Source organism: Protomyctophum parallelum, assembly GCF_964188405.1.
Source record: "Protomyctophum parallelum genome assembly, chromosome: 23".
NCBI classification, from domain to species: domain Eukaryota; kingdom Metazoa; phylum Chordata; class Actinopteri; order Myctophiformes; family Myctophidae; genus Protomyctophum; species Protomyctophum parallelum.
The window spans coordinates 26700430-26724396 of record NC_139715.1 but is presented as its reverse complement, the minus strand read 5'-3'; positions in this window follow the sequence as shown (position 1 = coordinate 26724396).

The following is a 23967-nucleotide window of genomic DNA, read 5'->3' as shown; positions in this document are numbered from 1 at the left end:
ACATGCATTAGTCTACTGAGCCCCATGTAATGGCATTTCTATCTCTGGGACCCCCAATTTATATTGTAAAATCAATGTTATTTGAACTCTTGAGAGTGTACAAATGGAACCAAAATGAACTATCATTTAGCTGGGGACCCCCTGGAACTCCCTCAGGTACCCCTGGGGGTCCCCGGACCCCACTTTGGGAACCACTGCAATAAATGGAACACCATGAAAACGGTCTTACAGAGAAAGATAACACCAACTATAGCTTTACAGACGGCGTTCCAAAGCTCTGGCTGCCCGGCTTCAGAAGCCCAGGTAATGAGTTTTAGGAACAGCTATAAAGGGCTCCTATCTGAGGATCTGAGGAACCTCACTCAGGCTCCTATACGGGACAAGCATATCTAGAATGTAACCAGGAGCCTGGCTTTGTAAGGCTTTAACCCATTCTGACCTGAGATCAGATTCATACGAGGTTTCCGCCGGACACACACTGGTCTGACGAACCCATTCTGACCTGAGATCAGATTCTAAAAATGTCAGTCGTTCTTTGATTTTTCAAAAATGGCAGACCTACAAGCTCGTATCGCGCCACTCGGTGGCGCGATATGAGCTTGTAGATCTGCTATTTTTAAATAGCTAAAGCATAACATGATGCTGACACCAAAATGGGTGCCCGGTCAGAATGGGTTAAAAAGTCATTATTCAAATTGTCAATTCAATTCTCATGGAACCCGCAGCCAGGCAACCAGTGAAGAATATAGAGCAAGTGAGCAAACCATTGAAGGAGAGGTGGTTGTCAATAATTACGTCCAGATTACCCACTGTATTATTATTATTAGTACAGTATTGGACATGAATCAGAGGCAAACTCATTGATGATCTTTAACCATTTAACCCATTAAGACATGCAGGCCGATTTATACAAAATGCCTAAGCTCTAAATGACTTGTTCTCAAACGTTTTTTGTGCCTAGACAGAATATCCTCAAAAACGCCAGTACAATTCCTAGTGGAAACAATCTTGCCTTAACCCATTCTGAACGGGCACCCATTTTGGTGTTAGCATCATGTTATGCTTTAGCTATTGAAAAATAGCAGATCTACAAGCTCGTAGCGCGCCACCGAGTGGCGCGCTACGAGCTTGTAGGTCTGCTATTTTTGAAAAATCGAAGAACGACTGACATTTTTAGAATCTGATCTCAGGTCAGATTGGGTTAATCAGACCAGTGGTGTGTCCAGTAGAAACCTCGTATGAATCTGATCTCAGGTCAGAATGGGTTAAATTACATTAAGACCATGGGGGTCTGCAGGTTCAAGGTTCAAGGTTGTACTTCATCGTTACATCTTGTGTATACAGTAGGTACACACGAGTAACAGTTGTTTGTGTTTGGCTTCCTTCCGACAATGCAGCAGCAGAGATAACATCAAACAGTGGTGTTCCCTTTAGACTGTAATGGTGCTTCACCCTCTAAAGTTTAGAGGTTGAAGCACCATTACAGTATAACCCATTCTGACCTGAGATCAGATTCATACGAGGTTTCCGCCGGGGACACACTGGTCTGATGAACCCATTCTGACCTGAGATCAGATTCTAAAAATGTCAGTCGTTATCTTCGATTTTTCAAAAATAGCAGACCTACAAGCTCGTATCGCGCCACTCGGTGGCGCGATATGAGCTTGTAGATCTGCTATTTTTCAATAGCTAAAGCATAACATGATGCCAACACCAAAATGGGTGCCCGGTCAGAATGGGATAAGGCTGCAGAGAAAAAAAAGCCAGTGAGCAATCTAAAGACTCTATGGGTCTTCAACATATTAAGCTATACATTATTTCTTTTATAGCACTTTTCCAAGTGCTCAAAGCACTTTAAAATGGTTCATTCATTCATTACATTGGGAGGTGAAGCGGCGAACAGTCGACGCCAGCGTCCTCACTTCCCACATTCACACACCAATGGTGGCGAGCTCACACCGACCGACTCATTGGAGGCAATGTGTAGGGTTCAGTGTCTTGCCCAAGGACACTTCGACATGTGGACAGGAGGAGGAGCCGGGATTCGAACCGCCGACACAGTGATCATTGGACGACCTGCTCTACCTCCTGAGCCACAGACGTTAATTCATCAACACTGATGATAGTGCTGCCAAACAAGTCTATGAAGATAAGATCTTTGTAATACCTAAAAAATACATTTAAAAAAAGAAGGCTATTACTGCAATCAAAGGTAATCAACAAACTATACTATAGTAGATAATACCTGGCAAAAATGTCAACTAATAATTATAGGAAAGAGACAAACATTTTGAACGCCAAACTAAATGCAATGCCTAAACTCAAATATTATTATTATTGTGGTACTGTAGTGTCCCCATGCAGGTCAAATATGATTATTTTAGGGGGTAACAGCCTGAAAAGTCGTGATCGAGAACCACTGGTACAGAGCAATCTACAGTACATTGTACTGTAATAGAGAATATATATTTGGACCAATATTTCCTTCAAGGACTCTGGTGGGGATACGATCCAATAGGCAGGAAGAGGATTTCATATTGTTTCTTCCAAGGTTATCGTAGAGATCTGCTCCAAATGGGTTAGTGCAGCAGGGAGCAGGGGACGGATAGCAATCAGTGGTGGGAAACGTATATAAAATGCACCATTTACTTAAGTATCAATACTGCGCTCCCCTACATTTGTTTTTATCCACCCTCTGCTCATTTGTTAAACTTTTTGAGTGCTCGGATTGCCGCGTTTTCTTCTGTATTTAGAAATACTTTGTTTCAAGTAAAAGTCTGGAACTCATAGTGTACATGAGTAACAGTGCAAAGGTATTGACATCAAAATGTACCTTAAGTACCAAAAGTATACTAATTATGCAGAATGTTATATTTGAAGTTTTCAAATATTTTTTTAAAGAAAATAGAAGATCTACAAGCTTGACACATTGTGAGCTTGTAGATTGGCTATTTTCAAATAGCCAAATTTGCCGAAATGTGCATAGGCTGAAGTGGTTAATGTATGTTTTGTAATAATAATCAAAATTATACAAAGGAACTTGTAGGAACAATTGAATGCCACAGACGAAAAACAGTCTTAAGTCCACACTATTGATCCATAATGTATAAATGATAGATAAGGGTTCAGGACAACGAGGCCTTTTCGTGGAGGGGTAAGAATGAAATTTGGACTTTGACTGTTTTTCGTCTGTGGTACTCAATTGTAATGGAGTAAAAGTACAATATTTGCCTCTGCGATGTCGTGAGTAGAAGTAAAAGTATTGGAAATACTCAAGTAAAGTACAAATGCCTCAAAACTGTACTTAAGTACAGTACTTAGTAAATGTACTTGAGTACAGTACTTAGTAAATGTTACTTTCCACCACTGCTGGTTATAGTAGGCCTACAGCAGGGATCATGTAATGGGACTGTGGGGCTCAGGGGAAATCATCAGCCTCATCACCTCCATGACACGTGACACAGTAATCACGGTCATTTCACAAAATGTTGGGGGGGTGATAAAACAATATGTTACGCCCCATTTACAAAATAGTAAGAATATTTAAAAAAAATAGTAAAAACAGCAAAGGTAGTTTCGGACATCTGGTTAGGATGCCTCTCTGGGAGGTCTCCCTAGGGAGGTCCTCGGTGCACGTCCCACTGGGAGGAGACCCCGGGGCAAGGATCAGCCGGAGGGATTGTATCTCCAAATTGGCCTTGGAACGCCTCTGGATCCCCCCAGGTGGAAGTTACTGATATTGCTCTGGAGAGGGAAGACTGGAGCTCTCTGGTGGAGCTGTTTCCCCCGCTACCCGACTACGGATAAGCGGTCGAAGATGGATGGATGGATACAAATAGTGCATCTACCTGTGTACAAGCTCACAATGTGTCGCAAAGCCACATGTGAGCTTTTAGATCGAAATGTTTCGCTATTTTGGGGGATAAAAAGAGAAAATGTCTGAAAATGTTATATTCAGTATAATGACATAGCCTACCCAACATGGGGATGCCAGGTTGAAAGTGGTTAATAAATGTATGGTTGCAGACAATAAAATGCATCTATAACTTGTGTCACGTCATTATGTAGATGGCTGGCAGTGGATTGAGATGCACTCAGCACTGATCTGAAATCAGATTAAAAAGAATAAATAAAAATACAAATAAACATCAGAGTTGAGCAGGGAAAAAAATGCATTTGAGGTTAAATGCAATTCCCATCTCCGAGACCCCAAATGACACCCACGGACCATGAACAACCTAGTCTCGCCTCCTCGCCACTTCCGTTTCGTCTTTACAGTCGCGCACATTTATCCTAATATAAATAGAAAACACCTAAGCATATATATAGCTTGTTGCTTAGCAGAAAAGGAAATAAAAGCTCTAAAGATATTTAAAAATATATGTTCGTGAACGGAAATGGCAGCTTCCATTACTCAGCTCATGGGGGCTATAGCATTCGGAGATGTCTGGCTATACGCAAGACTATGAACAACCCAACACTGTGCGAAGCGAGGTGATTGTAGGTTGAAGTAGGAAGAAGTAGGTTGTGTTTATGAACACTTTAGTCATTCCTGAGAGGCATGTGAATATTTGCATCAGCTATAGGAGCACATATCTCATCATTTCCACAGCCGTCCGTGGCTGTTGAAATAAAGATGCTTTTTTCTTTTACACTCCGTATGTCGGCGGACGTCAATCTAACATCCCACGCCGGGAGGTGACGCCTGACTCTGCCCCTGTCACCATGGTAACGTCGACACGGAATGGAATACATTTTGTATGCACACGCTCGTGTGTGTGTGTGTGTGTGTGTGTGTGTGTGTGTGTGTGTGTGTGTGTGTGTGTGTGTGTGTGTGTGTGTGTGTGTGTGTGTGTGTGTGTGTGTGTGTGTGTGTGTGTGTGTGTGTGTGTGTGCGCGTGCTCGCTCAAACGCGAGTTCATTCATACATATTGTATCAGAGTCACGTCTGCTAGTGGGCGGGCACTCATCTTGTAGCGCTTTATAGCAACCAGTAAGGTTGGGCGATATGGCAATTTTTTTCAACCGCCCATCGTCTGACCAAGAATCGGCGATTGACGATGTATTCGTGTCATAAAAGTAAAGTGAGAACAGCTCAGATCTACAAGCTCTTAAGGTGCCGGGTCCTGCCTGTTTTTGCAGCTCCGTTCGCTAGGCGTTGAGAGCTTGTAGATCAGTCTGTTTCTGCTGCGCAGCGAGGGTAACTCGCTCCCTTGCCTCCACGCACCGGTCCGTCGGAGGCTCGGAGCGGAGCCCACAAGCTTAAGGCATCGCGTCCTGCCTGTTTTTGCACTAGTGCCGTTCGCTATGCGTTGAGAGCTTGTAGATCTGTCCATTTTTGCAGCGCTGGTGTCGGGGTTCGTTCACGTTGATGATCAGATCCCCGAGCCTATACAGTGGAGAAGTCTTGCCTCCCCGCACAGGCTCAGAGGGGCGCTAACTCTAAGCTAAGCGCTAAGCTAACGTTGCCCGAGCCTATAGGCTACAGTATAGGCTCGGGGATCGTTAGCTTAGTTTAGCGTGTAGCTACTGTTTCAACACACTGAACTAACTTCATCTATACTAACACTACCAGCCTGTTTTTTATTTTTTCCCCCCGACTTCACGGGTGGCGCATTGGGATTGTGATGAGACACGAGACAGCAGTGTGCATTCTGTTGTGACTGTATATTATTAAAATGCATGGGTCTGGACTCTCGGAGCTTAAACAACATGTAGGCTACAGCCTCCCTCGGCTCTTACGGCTGCGGTTAGTGCCGTTAGCCGTTCCCCGATGCTGCTGACTGCTGAGTGCGGGGAGTCGGACTGTGGGAGCATACCATTATAACGGGAGGAGGGGATTTCCACGGCCGCTTGCTGGCCCAAATTGATTCACATGCTGCTCACACTTTACAGGTTAATTGGGCTAAATCGTCCCGAAAAATCGCCTAATAAAAATATTCGGCGATTGGATTCGTATATTCGCGATTGACGATGTATTCGTATCGTCACCCAACCCTAGCAACCAGTGGTGGAAAGTAACTAAGTACATTTACTCAAGTACTGTACTTAATGACACTGAAGGTGCAGGTTGCACACTTGGGCGCGTATTTCGGAAAACCGACGGGAAAAAAGCTGCTAAGAATCGGAAAACGCGTCCGGTGTGCAGAGAGACCTTTTCACTGTGAGCGATGTGATGGAATGTGTTGTAGCGATAAAAGAGAGAGAGGGAGAAGTGAGAGGATGTTTTTAGTAGTTGGAGGAAGAATGTGATTCTGGCCCTTAGAGACATTCTGCCCAGACATCATCATTATCCCATTCTGACCTGAGATCAGATTCATACGAGGTTTCCACTGGACAACACACTGGTCTGATTAACCCATTCTGACCTGAGATCAGATTCTAAAAAATGTCAGTCGTTCTTCGATTTTTCAAAAAATAGCAGACCTACAAGCTCGTAGCGCGCCACTCGGTGGCGCGCTATGAGCTTGTAGATCTGCTATTTTTCAATAGCTAAAGCATAACACGATGCTGACACCAAAATGGGTTCCTGTTCAGAATGGGTTATGACTGAGTGTATGTGTGCGTGCGCGTGCGGGCGTGTGGGGGTACAGTAGTATGCCATATATGTGTGCACAGGAGCATGTCGTACAAATTAAAATTCATGAGATCCACTGATAGCACATGAGCATGGCGGGTCACTAAACATCTCCACAGTGTGTGTATATTATATATACAGCCGTCTCCTCTCACAGCTAAACACTATACCACTGATGCATGGCTCCTCTTCTGCTCCGTGTGAGATTGGAAAAGGTATTTCTCTTTTTTGTTCGGTGCTGGTGGTGATGCCCGCGCATGTTTTTCTATGTTTGGCCGTATCATGTGTGTTTATGTTTTCCATGCTAGGGCATTTTGTTGAGGCTCTTCCTATTTCCTAGAATGTATTGGTTTTGATTTTCTTTTCATTTTTATTCACACGGTTGATGAATCTTGGAGGAATTTACTTTCTGACTGCATGTATGGTACCGCCTGAGCATGTGACAATAACAACCATGCAGGGTAGGTAGGTACTGTAGGTAGGTAGGTATAGGTAGGTAGGTAGGTAGGTAGGTAGGTGGGAGGGTGGGTGGGTGGGTGGGTAGGTGGATGGATAGATAGATAGATAGATAGGAAATCATGTTTTTTTTTTCTGCAGCTGTAACTCATCTTGGAGGCATGCATGGCCTTTTCTATACAGACGGTTAATACATGTGCAGAACTTGTTGTCCAGAGCTCCCCTTTCACATTATTCCACCTCAAATAAGTCTTCTTAAGGCAGAAAGCACTTTGCTCTGTGCAGCAGTGTTAGGTGGCGCGACTGGGTGATATTATTTGCATATTGAAAATTCACTAATTCAGACATGCGGGGCTTTGTCAATGATGGAGAACGGTATGGATGTGTTGTCTAACGCATTTAGAGATTTACTAAAACTAACTTACTTTGAAAAAAACATTTAAAAGCTAATTTGAGCAGACTATATTTACATACTGTCTGGAGGGGGACTTTGAATTACAGTCTATTCAGAGCAACAAACAATGAATGCAGCAGGTTTTACAGTATACTATACTGTATTATTATTAACAGGCGACTAAGCTTGCTGTATGTTTTTTCACTATATCTCTACCTGCAACCAGTAATAACCATGCACTGCAGGTGTTGAACGCTGACCTATTTTCATTAGGCTACACACACACACATGCGCTCACACATGCATAGTCGCATACAGTACAGCATATGCATCGACATCATTAAGTATAAATGCATGCATGCTCAATCTTCACAGCACCCACGCCACACGTGCATGCAACCTTATGACTTGTGAGTATTAATCTAAGTGCATACCGTGGACCTACAGTACATTGTGTGTGTGTGTGTGTGTGTGTGTGTGTGTGTGTGTGTGTGTGTGTGTGTGTGTGTGTGTGTGTGTGTGTGTGTGTGTGTGTGTGTGTGTGTGTGTGTGTGTGTGTGTGTGTGTGTGTGTGTGTGTGTGTGTGTGCGCGCGTGCACGTGCGCGTGTGCGTGTGCGTGCGTGTGTGCGTGCGTGCGTGCGTGATTCTCTCAATAGACAAAGTCTTACTTAGTGAAAGAAGTGCTGAAGCAGCATGTCTTCAGTCTGTGCTGGCATCAGCAGTGGCAGCAAAGTGTGTGTGTGTGGGTGGGTGGGTGCGTGTGTGTGTGCGTGCACGCGCACACGTGTCCTCTGTACAGCATAAAGGTCCTTTCATACGGGCAGCGATTAACGCACCTAGTAATTTATTTTCAATGAGACCAATTATTTTATGTACGCACAGAGAAGTCAAGGGAAATTGTCGTGCGTGTGCTCGTGCCGTGTGCTCGTGCCGTGCACACGCCCGCGACTGACAAGACCTGGATTCTGTTTAGCTTCTTTCTTTTTTTTTACGCTTGCGTTGTCGTGCCCCTCTTGAGCAGACCGGGAGCGCACCTATCGTTGATCCAGGCGACAACGTCTGCGTTAGTCGCTGCCCGTTTGAAAGGACCTTAATACTGTGTATACACATGCACCCTGACGTGTGTGTAGATTTTTCCATGTGCAATATGTGCATGCATTTTTCATGGACACGTGTGTGTGTGTGTGTGTGTGTGTGTGTGTGTGTGTGTGTGTGTGTGTGTGTGTGTGTGTGTGTGTGTGTGTGTGTGTGTGCGTGTGCGTGTGCGTGCGTGCGCACTGACACAGCCCTGGGACTCAGTCTCAGAACTACATGCTTTCATGCTGTGTGTGTCGGAGGTGTTACACAATAAATAGTGCACACCGTCATAAAACAATGTATCCTAACTCTAATACCAGTAATACCAGTAAGACGCCCTCAGGGTATAATTTTGATACCAGGGATGTCCGTTTTTTGCTCATGTCATTTTAAAATGACATGATCGACCGGGACAATCCTAATAGGAAGGTCTTAAAACACTGTGTTACTGCTTTGACGAAGAAGAAATAGGAAGGTCTTAAAACATTGTGTTACTGCTTTGTCGTTAGCTGGTTCTGCCAATGGCGTCGGTTTGTCCATTTAGTTTGTTTAATGGCACGACGTGTGGCATAATGTACGTACTATGCCGCAAAGAAATAATGCAATCTGTCCCTTTTTGTTCAGTATTTGTTTTCGTACCCTTCTTTAATGGGGAAGAAACTGCTGAGAACGTATAGATGAATGAAACAGAAGTTGTTAAACAGAACTTAAATCATCCTAAATAGTAAATCATTTTCATCACCTTTTTTGGGGAGGCCTGTAGTGTTTTCTGCATCTACTACTTGGCATTCATTGTCAGCGTTGCCATCCACATCTACACAAAGCACTATATTTGTTAGCCTTCCTCCCTCGAGACAGAAAATGCAGTGTGTGATTACGACCATTCCTTCTTGAGGTCTTCCACAGGCTGGTAGTTTTGTTGTCTCCATTCCGCCTTTAGAAACCCAATAAATGGCCTTTCAATCACAACTCAGGTGCGCTGTGTGAGCGTGGAGTGTGTTGAATTTCTTTTTTGCCTTCTGGGATAAGTGCCCATTTTTCCTGTGCGGTGTGACGAGATTGTGTGTGCTGAGTGGGTATGCAGAGAGTCTCTGAGCAGGTGGTATAGTCGATTCCCATTTACCACCTGGAAGTGTCCATGTAATGGGCATTTCAGAAACACCCGGGCTCCGTTGCGCAGACCCCGGTCAACCATTCAGGAACATCATTCACATCTGTATACCCACTGCCTTGGCTTGAATACCTATCCTTTCCTGTTCATGACACACTTTCCAAGGAGCGTGGATCAAGGGGCTCAGTGAGGCGCTCCAACGTTGAAGCGCTGGGTTAGGACCCGGCGGAGCTTCGCGCCAGATCAGTCTCTATCCTTTTAATACTCTCTATGGCGTGGATGCTGGGGTAGGAATGTGTGTGCCATCGTTGGCTGTAATGAATCTGTTATATATATATTTTTGTCTTGAAAGCCATTTCGAGAGGTTGGCAAGCTCATCTTCTCTGGGATGTGCTGTATGTATTCTGCTGTCCTCCTCATGCACACAGCAGGGCCTTATTGCAAATATGTCAAACCCCGCTCTGCAACACCCGTGAATCTCTTTCTCCGTTCGCCGGTATCGCTGCAACAAATCAAGTGGAGCACAGCAGTTCATCCAAGGTTCTGAAAGGCTTATAGGTTTACTGTACCAAGAAACAAGCAACTTTCAAAAGCATGTGCAGCGTTAGTTTGTGTATAGCAGATGTTTATAATACATCACTATAATATAGCGATATTATGGCGCTGCAAAACAAGGTAGTTCTTATCTGGTTTTATCCTCGTAGCTGCAGTTTTTGTATTGACCTGTACTTTTGTTTGAACTGTACCCATTCTACTAACTGTGAATACAATTTTCAATCAATCAAACTCTAGACTACTACTACAATTATTTAATGACAAAAAATTGACCGTGTGACCTCACCTCAGCTCTCATAGTATAGTTTTATAATTAACAGGCGTGCACGTGTGTATGTGTGTGTGTGTGTGTGTGTGCGTGCGTGCGTGTGTGCATGCGTGCGTGCGCCACGGGCGCGCTCAATCATGCACATTTTGCTCGCTGGCGAGTTACAAAAGACTTCTTTTCATGTAGGCGGACAGTCAGGCGGCCATTCCTGTGTTCCCTCAGGCATTATAGATAAAAAGAACCACCAGTGAGTGTCTGCATGCGCGCATCTGACTCAATCCTCTTCCCTGCCTGCCCCACTGTGTGTGTGTGTGTGTGTGTGTGTGTGTGTGTGTGTGTGTGTGTGTGTGTGTGTGTGTGTGTGTGTGTGTGTGTGTGTGTGTGTGTGTGTGTGTGTGTGTGTGTGTGTGTGTGTGTGTGTGTGTGTGTGTGTGTGTGTGTGTGTGTGTGTGTGTGTGTGTGTCCAGTTGGGGGGGGGGGGGGTTCCCTGTAGTATTATGGGCTGAGTTCCACGCTCCACCATGCTACACGCTGCTGTCTGCCACAGCAGAGATGCTTCTCTATGATAACTTTCTTGGCAGTGGTGTGTGTGCGTGTGCATGCGTGTGTGTGCTTGTGCATGCGTGCGTGTGCTTGTGCATGCGTGCGTGTGGATGGGGGGGGGGGGGGATTGTAACTGAATATAGATAGGCTATGGGAGGAATTGGAACACACACATACTGTAGCGACCCACGATGGCGCACTCTTATCTCTGCCGGCTGCTTCCAGCTGTTTTACGGAAGAAATCTGTGTTTTTGTGTGTACGTGTGTGTTTGCTGTAGTCGAGTGCACCTGTACCATGCAAGACCAAAGAGTCCTAATTGAGACCACGACCGAATCACTATGTTCTTCAAAAGAATGGAAGTAAAATAGAAACACAGTAGATGCATGCAATCGTTTGATCTGAAACACTGCAGTTATATTTAATTGGCTTTGGAAAAAAACACTGAATTGGGTATAATAATATTAACCCATTCTGACCTGAGATCAGATTCTATAAACGTCTTCTACATCCTGACAGTTTTCTGATAAAGCTATGTTTCTATGTCAGTCGTTCTTCGATTTTTCAAAAATAGCAGACCTACAAGCTCGTATCGCGACACTCGGTGACGCGATATGAGCTTGTAGATCTGCTATTTTTAAATAGCTAAAGCACGACATGATGCCAACACCAAAATGGGTTCCCGTTCAGAATGGGTTAATATTAATATTAATAATAATAATAATAATAATAATAATAATAATAATAATAATAATAATATTAATAATAATAATAAGACAGAAGAGTCAAAACACCTTAGTACTGCTATTGCTGATGATGAGAACATTATAGGGGCATAGGGGAGAGCCGCCAAGGTTGTAACACTTTGCACGTTTAATTTTTTTACTCAGAGATCCGTTTATCTACACATGTAATATTTTCAGGCAACGGACCTACACATGTCTGCTACCATAAACCACTTCAAGTTTTTAAATTGATAAAACAGGTCGGGAGTTATTAAACCGAACGTGGACGCTGTTCCAGTGTTACATTTGCTGCGCATATCGGATTAATTGTAACGGCATGCGTGATAAATGTAACAACGCTAAAAAAACACCATTAAACATATCGTTTTCAGTTTAAAGCAATTATATTTCATTGAAGCAACTCCTTAACATTGTTTTCATACCATGGATGTGATAAGAAAATGTATCAAACAACATAAGGGAAATATTAAATAGTACCGGGTGTACCAGTTTGGGCGTTTGAGATCAGTTCAATGGGAAAATACATTGATTAAACAAACGTTTGATTGATCGAGTTGTACAATGTTATACAAGTACAACCCTAAACTAATTTAGATTACACTCTGTAATGACTGACAACTGACTGAACATATAATATTGGCCAATATGTCAAATATGTAAATATGACCTATAATGGTATTGAATGGAGCCGGCGTGTGTTACAATTGATCCACTTTTTCAAGTTGTTCTTTGGCGTTGCTTACAGACCAGAATGAACGTGCATTCCATCTAAACACAATGCAAACTAATGAAGAACATAAGCATGAAGACATCCATGTGGATTTTTATTCACCAACATCAAAGAAAAAAAAAGTAGCACACTCCAGGTGTAACATTTTACGCATTTTGAGAAAATTCAGTTTTTCTCAAATAACTCCCCTTAGGATGAAGGTAAACACTTCAAACTTCCTGGGCACGTAGAGTACGTTGCTGTACACATGGCGTTGACCAATCAAGAGATAACGTGCATGTTACAACCATGACGCGTTACGACCGTGGCGGCTCTCCCCTGCTTGATTTGATTGAAGGAGAGCCAACTGAAGAGAGGGAGCACGTAAAAGTCCTTTCAAACGTGGCAGCGATTAACGTGCCTAGTGATACATTTTCAATGAGACCTGCGTTTTTTTCCTCTACGTGTGGAGAAGTCAAGGGGTGACAACGCAACGCAAGCGTAGGTACGCGGGCGCGGTCCCATGAAATTGTCACGCGCGTTTTGTGCACACTGCACACGCACGCACACACGCGACTGACCAGACCTGGATTCTGTTTACCTTTGTTTTTTACGCTTGCGTTAATCGCAAGTTAATCGATGCCCGTCTGAATGTACATTAACTCTGGGTGTGCACGCATTGCATTAATGGCTCATTAAGTCTTTTAGGATAGATTTTGAGGTGCTGTTGTTGTTGTCTTAATGGTAACAGAATGTCTCTCCCCTCACCCTAAAATCCTCTGTGTCAACTTAAAGGAGAATTCCATGCTAGAAGGCTTTCTTACATTTATTTGTAGTTGTTACGTGCCCACCAAAGAGGTTATTTTGTGCAACACCTCCTTATTGGCTATTTCCCCTACCATAAGCCGTAAATGAATTGAATTTAATTGAATGGGAATTGAATGGGGCTATGGGGTGTTGTTTTTTTGTTGTTGTATATATCCTCTTTTCATAATGTAAATAATATCCCAAGCTGCACACTTTACTACTTATTTTGATGGAAATAAGCGGACTAGGACTACACCCCATAGCCCCGTTCAATTCCCATTCCATTCAATGCAATTCACTGAGGGCTTATGGTAGGGGAAATACCCAATAAGGAGTTTTTGCACAATAAAACACCTGGACCTCTTTGGTGGTGACGTAACAAGTACAAAGAAAGGTAAGAAAGCCTTCTAGCATGGAATTCTCCTTTAACTCATTAACCCATTCTGACGTGAGATCAGAATAAAAAAATGTCTATTACATCCTGACAGTTTCATTATTAACCCATTCTGACCTGAGATCAGATTCTAAGAGTGTCTTCGATTTTTCAAAAATAGCAGACCTACAAGCTCGTATCGCGCTATTTTTCAATAGCTAAAGCATAACATGATGCCAACACCAAAATGGGTGCCCGGTCAGAATGGGTTAAGCGTAATGGAATTATGAAACTTACAGTAACTCTGAGCATAATGTAATTATGAAACATTGCTATAATCACATTACTTCTTTTCCCATCCCATTATGCCTCTGTCCTACACTCCATCGCAGCCCCGCTGTGCTAATTAAGTTTGAATTACTATGAAGCACTTTCACACACATTTATTATTTGTGTGAAAAGTGCTATATGTAAACAACGCGTCTTATTATCATTCATATTAATTAGTTCTCCTATACATAATAATTTGTGTGAGTTGACATTTTGTGTGTACCCTGTATGTACACTTGTGCCTGTGTGCGTGCGTGTGTGTGTGTGTGTGTGTGTGTGTGTGTGTGTGTGTGTGTGTGTGTGTGTGTGTGTGTGTGTGTGTGTGTGTGTGTGTGTGTGTGTGTGTGTGTGTGTGTGCTTGTGCGTGTGTGTTTATGGATGTGCACATAGGTGTGTGTGTACTGTATGCTAATTATCATCTGAACCAGAGCAAAGGAGTCCCCCAGGGTGAACACCTGGTCTTTTTAAGACTCAGCACATATATCATCTCCTCACACCTCTCTGTTGTGTGAAGTTCCATAGGACTACAGTATGTGCACATCTCCACTGTTCTTTGAACCAACGATAACAAAGGGAAAAGAAGGGAATGTTCGCTCACGATTTACTCTCCCAAAGTGTATTGCAACAACGACAACAACAACAACAGGGCTGAAGGCCTTCATCAGGCAACAGAGCATACATTTGGCATTGTTTGGCTGTCAATCTAGACCGACCTTAGTGTTTGTGCCTGTGCCTCTGCGTGTGTGTGTGTGTGTGTGTGAGCGTGTGCGCACGTGCTGGACATGATACTGGACAATAATCTTTCCCAGTGGCGTGCACAGATAGACACTAGGGGGTGCTAGAGCACCCCCTGCCCTTTTGGCAATTGTGCTCTTAAAACAAAAATAAAAAAAGTTTTTTTTCTTTTCTTAATTTGTAGTGTGTGGACCATGGTGACATTGATCAATTATTGATAAAAAAACGCTTCTACTATATTATTTAGGCCCCCCACATGTTTCTATGTCAGTGGTTCTTCGATAAAAAAAATAGCAGACCTACAAGCTCGTAGCTATGAGCTTGTAGATCTGCTATTTTTCAATAGCTATAAAGCACCAAGGTGCCCTTTTTTCACTTGAGCACCTGCCCCTCTAAGGCCTCTTTTAGACGGGGACCATCTCCATATAACACGTCAAAGTCCCGTTGCGTTCTCATTTTTTCTTACCCTTTACATGAGAACGCACACGTTATGATATGATGTGCTATTTTGCTATACTGTCGCTAGGTGGCGATAACGGGCTGCCAAATAGACAGGTCACCCACGTACAAGAAGAAGAAACCTTCACGCAAGCCTGCGCAACACGGCTCTGGGCGCGCCACGGGATGGTATATATTGTATAATACATTAGGCTACATAAACGCTGCTGCCGCGGCTGCCGTCTATCACAAGGCTTTTTATTTACATCATGGTTTTACATTCAACATCGCTGATGAGCATCACTTTGTAGGCGAGGAGGGAGGCTTGTTCAGGAACTCCATTATATCATAATGATATGGCTCTGCATCAATGTAATAAACATATGCGCTGTGAGCCAACGTGAGCCATGATGTCATAAGTTTTGCGGATTCACCGTTTTGCCTGTTTATATGGAGACCATAGGAAACGGTGTTCTGAAAGATTTCCACTCTGGGAGGCAGTTTCACTTCGATGCGTTTTCACCTCCTGAGAACACCGTTCTCGTCTAAATGACAGCGCTAAACGGTACTTTATTTTGCCGTTTTTTATGAACACCATCCTCGTGTAAATAGCACCTAAATGTCTGTGCATGCCACTGATCTTTCCAATTCTTTATACGTATCAGGGTACCGCATACAATGACAATGATATAACATCATGTTGTGATATAATAATATAGCAACGGGTATAGGCTATACGTGAGGCCAGTCAACCGTCTGCTGTGTTTTGGTACAACGATGCGCAACCGCAAGTTTCGCAAAACACACACCGCCCCACCACCATGCCGGTCCGCGAACATTTCATGATCTGTCAGCCGGTCCGTGGTAATAGAAAGGCCCAAACCCCCTGGTCTAAATAAATGGACCCCTGCAAACGATACTTTATTTAGCCGTTTTTCATGTAAAAGGGACCTATATATGCCAGCCACCGCAGGCAGCATTAACGAGCGTTGACACGTTTTCACCAGGTGTTTGTATTAACCCATTCTGACCGGGCACCCATTTTGGTGTCGGCATCATGTTATGCTTTAGCTATTGAAAAATAGCAGATCTACAAGCTCATAGCGCGCCACCGAGTGGCGCGATACGAGCTTGTAGGTCTGCTATTTTTGAAAAATCGAAGAACGACTGACATTTTTTAGAATCTGATCTCAGGTCAGAATGGGTTCATCAGACCAGTGTGTGACTGTCCAGTGGAAACCTCGTATGAATCTGATCTCAGGTCAGAATGGGATAAGGACTGTCTGAGAATGGGGCTGAGGAGGCTTGCGCCCGGAGAGGCTGCTGGAACAGGCAAGGAGGAGGCCTGTTCCTCACTCTCTGTATGTTGTTTCTCTACTGAATCCAATTCTTAATAAACTCTCAACACTTCACTTTGTCATTCCTATAATCCTATTGCAGCGGTCCCCCAGGCATACCTTTTTCACATGGGGGGTCCGTGGGCCAATTAGTGGCAAATGGGGGGTCCTTGACAAAAAAAGGTTTGGGAACCACCGTTCTACATGGCTGGGCCGTGGCCAACCCAGGCCCACCGTATAGCCCCCCCCCCCCCCCCCCCCCCCCACCGTCTTTGGGTGTGCGTATGTGTGTGAACGGACGTACATCATTTTTACTGAGAGCAGTAAAGTGGGTCCTCATAATAACTCAAGTGTTTTGTTTGGAATAACAAGAGGCTCTAATTTTACGAGCCAACACTTCCATCCCGCTGACGTGTCGTTTCCCCGCCGGCGCCTCGTCGTAGTTGGCGCCTGGCGTGCATCAATATATAAATAACCCATTCTGGACGGGAACCCCATTCTGACCTGAGATCAGATTAAAAAAATGCCTTCTACATCCTGACAGTTTTCTGGAAAAGCTATGTTTCTATGTCAGTCGTTCTTCGATTTTTCAAAAAATAGCAGACCTACAAGCTCGTAGTGCGCCACTCGGTGGCGCGCTATGAGCTTGTAGATCTGCTATTTTTCAATAGCTAAAGCATAGCGTAATGCTAACACCAAAAGGGGTTCCAGCCCATTTTCGGAAAACTGTCGTGATTTATAGAAGACATTTGTATCGTCCTCCTCAGGTCCAAACGGGATAAAAAATCTTCTCGAGCGCGGATCGATGTCACATCATTTACAGGGTCAGGAGAGGCCGGTGCAGTGGCAGCCAGGTGAGCAACGTCACTGTCAGGCACGTCAAAAAGCTTTGCTGCGTGCGGACACGGGAGACAAAGAGAGATCAATGTCCCCACAGAGACAAAGAGAGGAAAGGAATACCATTAGATCGAGAGAGAGCGTGAGAAGAACAGAGCGAGGGAGGTGGTTGTGGGTGAAAGAACTGTTTAGATTAAATAAGATAACCCGTGGTGTATTGTGAATTGTAGTAGGGGAGAGCCGCCCGCCAAGGCACGTTTCATTTTTTTACTCAGAGATCCGTTTATCTATATTTTCAGGCAACAGACCTACACATGTCTGCTACCATAAACCACTTCAAGTTATTTTTTTGATAAAACAGGTCGGGAGTTATTAAACCGAATGTGGACGCTGTTCGAGTGTTACATTTGCTGCGCATATCGGATTAATTGTAACGGGATGCATGAAAAACGCTAAAAAACACCATTAAACATATCGCTTTCAGCTAAAAGCAATTATATTTCATTGAAGCAACTCCTTAGCATTGTTTTCATACCATGGATGTGATAAGAAAATGTATCAAACATAAGGGAAATATTAAATAGTACCGGGTGTACCAGTTTGGGCTTTTTCTTTTTTTGGTCAGTTCAATGGGGAAATACATTGATTAAACAAACGTTTGATTTATTGAGTTGTTCAATGTTATACAACCCTACAATAATTTTAGAATACACTACACAATACAATACAATTTTAGAACATATAATATTGGCCAATATGTCAACTGTGTAAATATGACCTATAATGTATTGAATGGAGCCGGCATGTGTTACAATTGATCCACTTTTGCAAGTTTTCTTTGCCGTTGCTTACAGACCAGAATGAACGTGTGCATTCCCTCTAAACACGATGCAAACTAATGAAGAACATAAGCATGAAGACATCCATGTGGATTTTTATTCACCAACATCAAAGACAAAATTGTAGCACACATATACTCCAGGTGTAAAATGTTTGCTTTTTGAGAAAAATCTGTTTTTCGCCAATAGCTCCCCGTGGGATGAAGGTAACACTTAAAACTTCCTGGGCACGTAGAGTACGTTGCTGTACACATACTGACGCAATGGCGTCATGGTGGCGTTGACCAATCAAGAGATAACGTCCATGTTACAACCGTGAAGCGTTACAACCTCCCCTACTTTTTCCCCATCACTAGCAATACCAGAATTTACAGTAGGTGTACTCTGTTACAAGTCTTTCATTCAAAATTTGACAAAAGTATTGGTATGAAAGAAAACTAAAGAAAAAGTATATTTTCTTATGTGAGATATAAAAGCATCAACAAATGGATATACCTATACCTTACAGTAAAGTAATAATAATACTTTAAATGGTAGCCTATAGTCACTTTCCACCCCTGGAAAGAGAAAGTCCCGAATGCGAACAGGCATCGGTTGAAAAGAGAGAGAGAGAGCTGACAGGGGGGTTGGAGTGGGTGGGTTGGCAGTATACATGTGGCACCTCTGTGTGTGCACTGCAGAGACAACTTTAAAGGGGTCGGAGTGCGTGCGTTGGCAACTTTAGACAACTTTAGCCCCAGGCAGCGGTTGATTCATTGCTCTCTTGTTGGTCAGTTGTTTGTTTTTTTTCCCCCCAGACTCACACAGAGGTTTCCTTCTCTCTGCTTCAATGGAGGCACGCTCTCAGTATATCTGCTACGGCACACCTGTGTGCACATCCATAAACACGCACGCACACACGCACGCACGCACGCACGCGCGACACACACACACACACACACACACACACACACACACACACAGGTTTCTGGGGGGGGGGGAAGGGGGCGGGTACCGTCCTAAAGTCGGCTCTTCAGTGCTACTGAAAAATTCTGACGAGCCGAAATCATTTCGGCACTACAGCGCCGACACAGCGGTAAAATAGGAGTATGAATCGTCCCTAATACTTAATGGAATTTGGTTTCAACCTCCCTGGCTCAGCAGAGGGGTTTGGTTATGCCTTCAGGACTGTTCGAGAAGTTATTTTGTTTACCAAGAGCATACAATGTTTTCCAAATGATGGTGCTGGAGGCAAGGCCTTCTTGGGGTCACCGAAATCATTAGTGTTCATCCTGTGATTAGCCTTTCAGATTATGAGACATCTTGCACAGATTCAACTAAGAGATTCAAGTTGATCACTTGAGCATTTTGTCTGCAATGTCCGTGTTCACCTACCTATGTGTGGTTCACCTATGTGTTGGTTAAACCTGAAAGGAAACGCCACCTGCCCCGAATCTTTTATTTACCTGCGAGGGCAGGTGGGCAACCCTTAACCCATTCTGACGTGAGATCAGATTCTAAAAAAATGTCTCCTACGTCCTGACAGTTTTCTGAAAAAGCTATGTTTCTATGTCAGTGGGTTCTTTGATTTTTCAAAAAATAGCAGACCTACAAGCTCGTAGCGCGCCACTCGGTGGCGCGCTATGAGCTTGTAGATCTGCTATTTTTCAATAGCTAAAGCATAGCATAATGCTAACACCGAAAGGGGTTCCCGTCCAAAATGCGCTAAGGTGCGTTCAGACTTGAATATTCGAATATTCGCCCTCGGTTCGTCCCGCTAGTGTTGCGCCAGGTCGCGCTGGTGCTCCCGTTTCGCGCAACTAACACAACGACTATGTCATCGTATACCGCTCTAACCCATCCAAGTCTGAACGCAGCTTCATAGTGTCAACGCCTGCCTCCATTCAAGCAGACTTTCGGAAACCCCTATAGTTTCTGTTCATTGTTGCTTCTGGTGTTATTCAAAGCTCAGTAATTTGCTGACAGCGTCGTCTGTCTCGGGGTTCTGGAATGAGCAGCGTCGATGCAAGTGAGCAGCAACGGTTGTCCTCCTGCGCGCAGATCTGAGATCTGTCAGCGACATATTGAAATCCCATTCCCCTCGCTTGCATGGCCCCCCCGCACTGCCAAGCATTCACAGGCTGTTGCATTAATGCCTGATTTATGCTTCATCATATAACAAGTAACAGTAACGGTATTAGATGGCTCGACAACGGTAGCCGATCATAAAAATCTGCCCTTCAAAACTACATTAACATATTTCTATGAAAATGTTCAAAATGAGAGAGAGAGAGAGAGAGAGAGAGAGAGAGAATCTACAAGCTCGTGACACATTTTAAGCATGTAGAGAGGCTTTATCCACTATCCACCATTTGTCGTACAGTCAAAGTTTAAGTGGTCATGTTTGAACTGTCCACCCTGTTATACAGCCTGTAATACAGAACCAGGGGCGCCGCTGACCATTTGGTTGCCCTATATATGCATGATATGCGTATAGGGCATGCCTATGTTTCGCCAGGCATTTGACTTTAATTTGTCCCAATGTTGATGCTAAATAACAATTAAACTCACTGCTATAGAGCGTCGCAGTCCCTCCCCCTTTCAGAACGACGAGTGGCCCAGGAAATGATTCTCCATTCATTTTCTCCAATAGGCTTTTCAAAAGTATTATTTTAAAGACCTTTTATAGCGTCGTACGAAGCCAACTCTTGTCGTGACAATTCATGACAACAAACACAATATTTTGGACCAAACAAATAATTACAAAGAAGAAAAACAAAAACAAAAAAGTGTTGTATAACCTGCCGTTTTTTTTTCTACTTTCTAATTATTTGTTTGGCCCGAGAAATTGCGTTTGTTGTCATGATTTGTCACGACAAGAGTTGGCTTTGTCCGCCGGGCGTAAACGTCTTTAAATAAATACTTTCTGAAAAGTCTATGAGGAAAATGAACGGGGAATTCTTTTCCGGGTCTCTCGAGGGGGGGGATAAAAATAATCCCATATTTTTGCTCTGAGCAGATCCACATGGGTCACGCCATGCACCCCGAGGACGCCCGACGCCTGGCACTGGTTATTAACCCATTGAGATCAGATTCATGCGAGGTTTCCACTGGACAACACACTGGTCTGATTATAAACCCATTCTGACCTGAGATCAGATCCTAAAAAATGTCAGTCGATCTTCGATTTTTCAAAAATAGCAGACCTACAAGCTCGTATCGCGCCACTCGGTGGCGCGCTATGAGCTTGTAGGTCTGCTATTTTTAAATAGCTAAAGCATAACGTAATGCTAACACCAAAAGGGGTTCCCGCGCAGAATGGGCTAAGCGACCGAGGTGCGGGAAAATTATTATTATGAGGCTTGGCGCATTTTGTTTCCCCCCCCCCCTGGCGTCTTGTGCCGTATGCCCAGCGCGCGGAGGCCTGTACAGAACACACACCATGCTGGCTTCGGTTTCCTCTGGAACAATGACGGAGCTGCTTTACTGTCTCCTCTGAGACAATGATGCAGCTGTTGTGTTTACTGTCGAGTAAACAACAACAACAACAGCTGACCAAAGCGTCCCCTGGCTAGCCTATAGCACCACAATGGCAGTGTTCCATTAGTGTCAATTGACCGAGGTGGGCTGCTGATCAATCGCATCCGTTTAACATCTGTTTATGTTAATTTCGCTCACACGTTCAAGAGCGGTCTGGCCATAGTGTGTGTGTGTGTGTGTGTGTGTGTGTGTGTGTGTGTGTGTGTGTGTGTGTGTGTGTGTGTGTGTGTGTGTGTGTGTGTGTGTGTGTGTGTGTGTGTGTGTGTGTGTGTGTGTGTGTGTGTGTGTGTGTGTGTGTGTGCTGTGTGTGTGTGTGTGTGTGTGTGTGTGTGTGTGTGTGTGTGTGTGTGTGTGTGTGTGTGTGTGAGTGCGCGCGTGCGTGCGCAAAACCGCTCTCAAAGAGCACCTACGGGTGGCTGCAATTCGAAAATGTAAAAACGTCACCCCCCCCCCTCCCTCTATTTTTCTATACTGTTCACGTATTCCTTTTTTCTATACTGTGCATTTGATGATTTCTATTTGTATTTTGCACAGAATTGTATGTTTGTACTGATTTGTTCTGACAAATTGAAATGGAGGACACTGATGCAGTTTCTGTGTTGACCTGTACTTTCCTTGGACTGTATACCCGTTCTGCCAACTGTGATTGTGAATGACATTTTCAATCAATCAATCAATGACAAGTGGCCACTGTAAAGTCGTCCTGGTCATATACTGTATAGGAAGGCATGTGGGAACATAATCACTGTACGGCGGCAGCAGATTTGTATTCTTTTCACGTTTGTGGCGCATGCATGCACGGCACGCGCAGAGCTCCTGTGCATTATGTATTTCACCATGTTTTCTGTGCCCCGTTTCACATGCAGATCAGAAGCCATAAAGCCTGCATGGGCTTTGTATACAGGCTGAGTGAAAACATGTGTCTCGGCCGGGCCCCGCAGGGAAGAGTGCCTTGTTTTGTCCAATAATTGCCCAGCCATACTGCAGGCATGCGCTGTGTCTGACGCACAAAGTATATCGCGTCATAATTGGCAAACGAAAAGATGTTGAGACCTGCATCTTTGCGAAATATGGATGTTTGGGTCCTGTGTAAAAGGTTCTGTATCCATGCCAACTATATGAACCCAGTGAATCTCTCACACATTGCATGCGTCAGTGCCGTTATTAAGCAAACAATTACGGTATAAAAGCCTGCATCTCTCTCTCTCTCTCTCTCTCTCTCCCCTTCTCTTCCACAACTCAGATTGCGTCTCTCTTCTCTTCTCTTCTCTTCTCTTCTCTTCTCTTCTCTTCTCTTCTCTTCTCTTCTCTTCTCTTCTCTTCTCTGCTCTGCTCTGCTCTGCTCTGCTCTGCTCTGCTCTGCTCTGCTCGCTTCCTCGCTTCCTCGCTTTCTCTCTCTGAGACACACACACACACGCAACACACACACACACAATGTTATGGCCAGACTGCTCTTGAACATGTGAGCGCATTAACATAAACAGATGTTAAATGGATGCGATTGATCAGCAGCCCACCTCGGTCAATTGACACTAATGGAAGACTGCCATTGTGGTGCTATAGGCTAGCCAGGGGACACTTTGGTCAGCTGTTGTGTTTACTCGACAGTAAACACAACAGCTGCATTGTTTCAGAGGAGACAGGCCTGCACGCTGGGCACACGGCACAAGACGTAGGGCGACACCCCGAGGGGGAAACTAAATGCACCAAGCCCATCCTCAGAATAACAATTTACACACACACAAAATTTACAATTTACAATTTAGGCATTTAGCAGACGCTCTTAATCCAGAGCGACTTACATTAAGCAAGAATAAAAAGCATGGGAATACATCACAAAAAAGGATTTATCATAAAACATGCGTAAGCTAAGAAAGTAACAGTGGAATATCTATATTATGAGACTATACATATAAACTATATATATACTACTAATACTATGCTATACATATGTACTATGGCGTGCTATGACTACATACAATGCAATTATAGTGCTGTCTACATAACATGCTATAAGTCTGTATCAGATGCTATCTAAGTCTACAGAAATGCTATCTAAGGGGGTAGGGTAAGTGCTATGGGCCACACACACCGAATTTGCTCAGAATGTTATTGAAAGCATAGCCCCTTGAGATGCAGCATCTCATTTTTTAGGGGGTCACACACACACACACACGCACACACGCACACACACACACAAACAAACAAATCACCCCCTACCTTGAGGCAAGGTTACTGCGTGTCAGGCTAATGGTTGCACTTAATTATCAGGAACCAACAGCAGCATGAGGCCCTGTAGGGCGAGAAGCGACCTCGC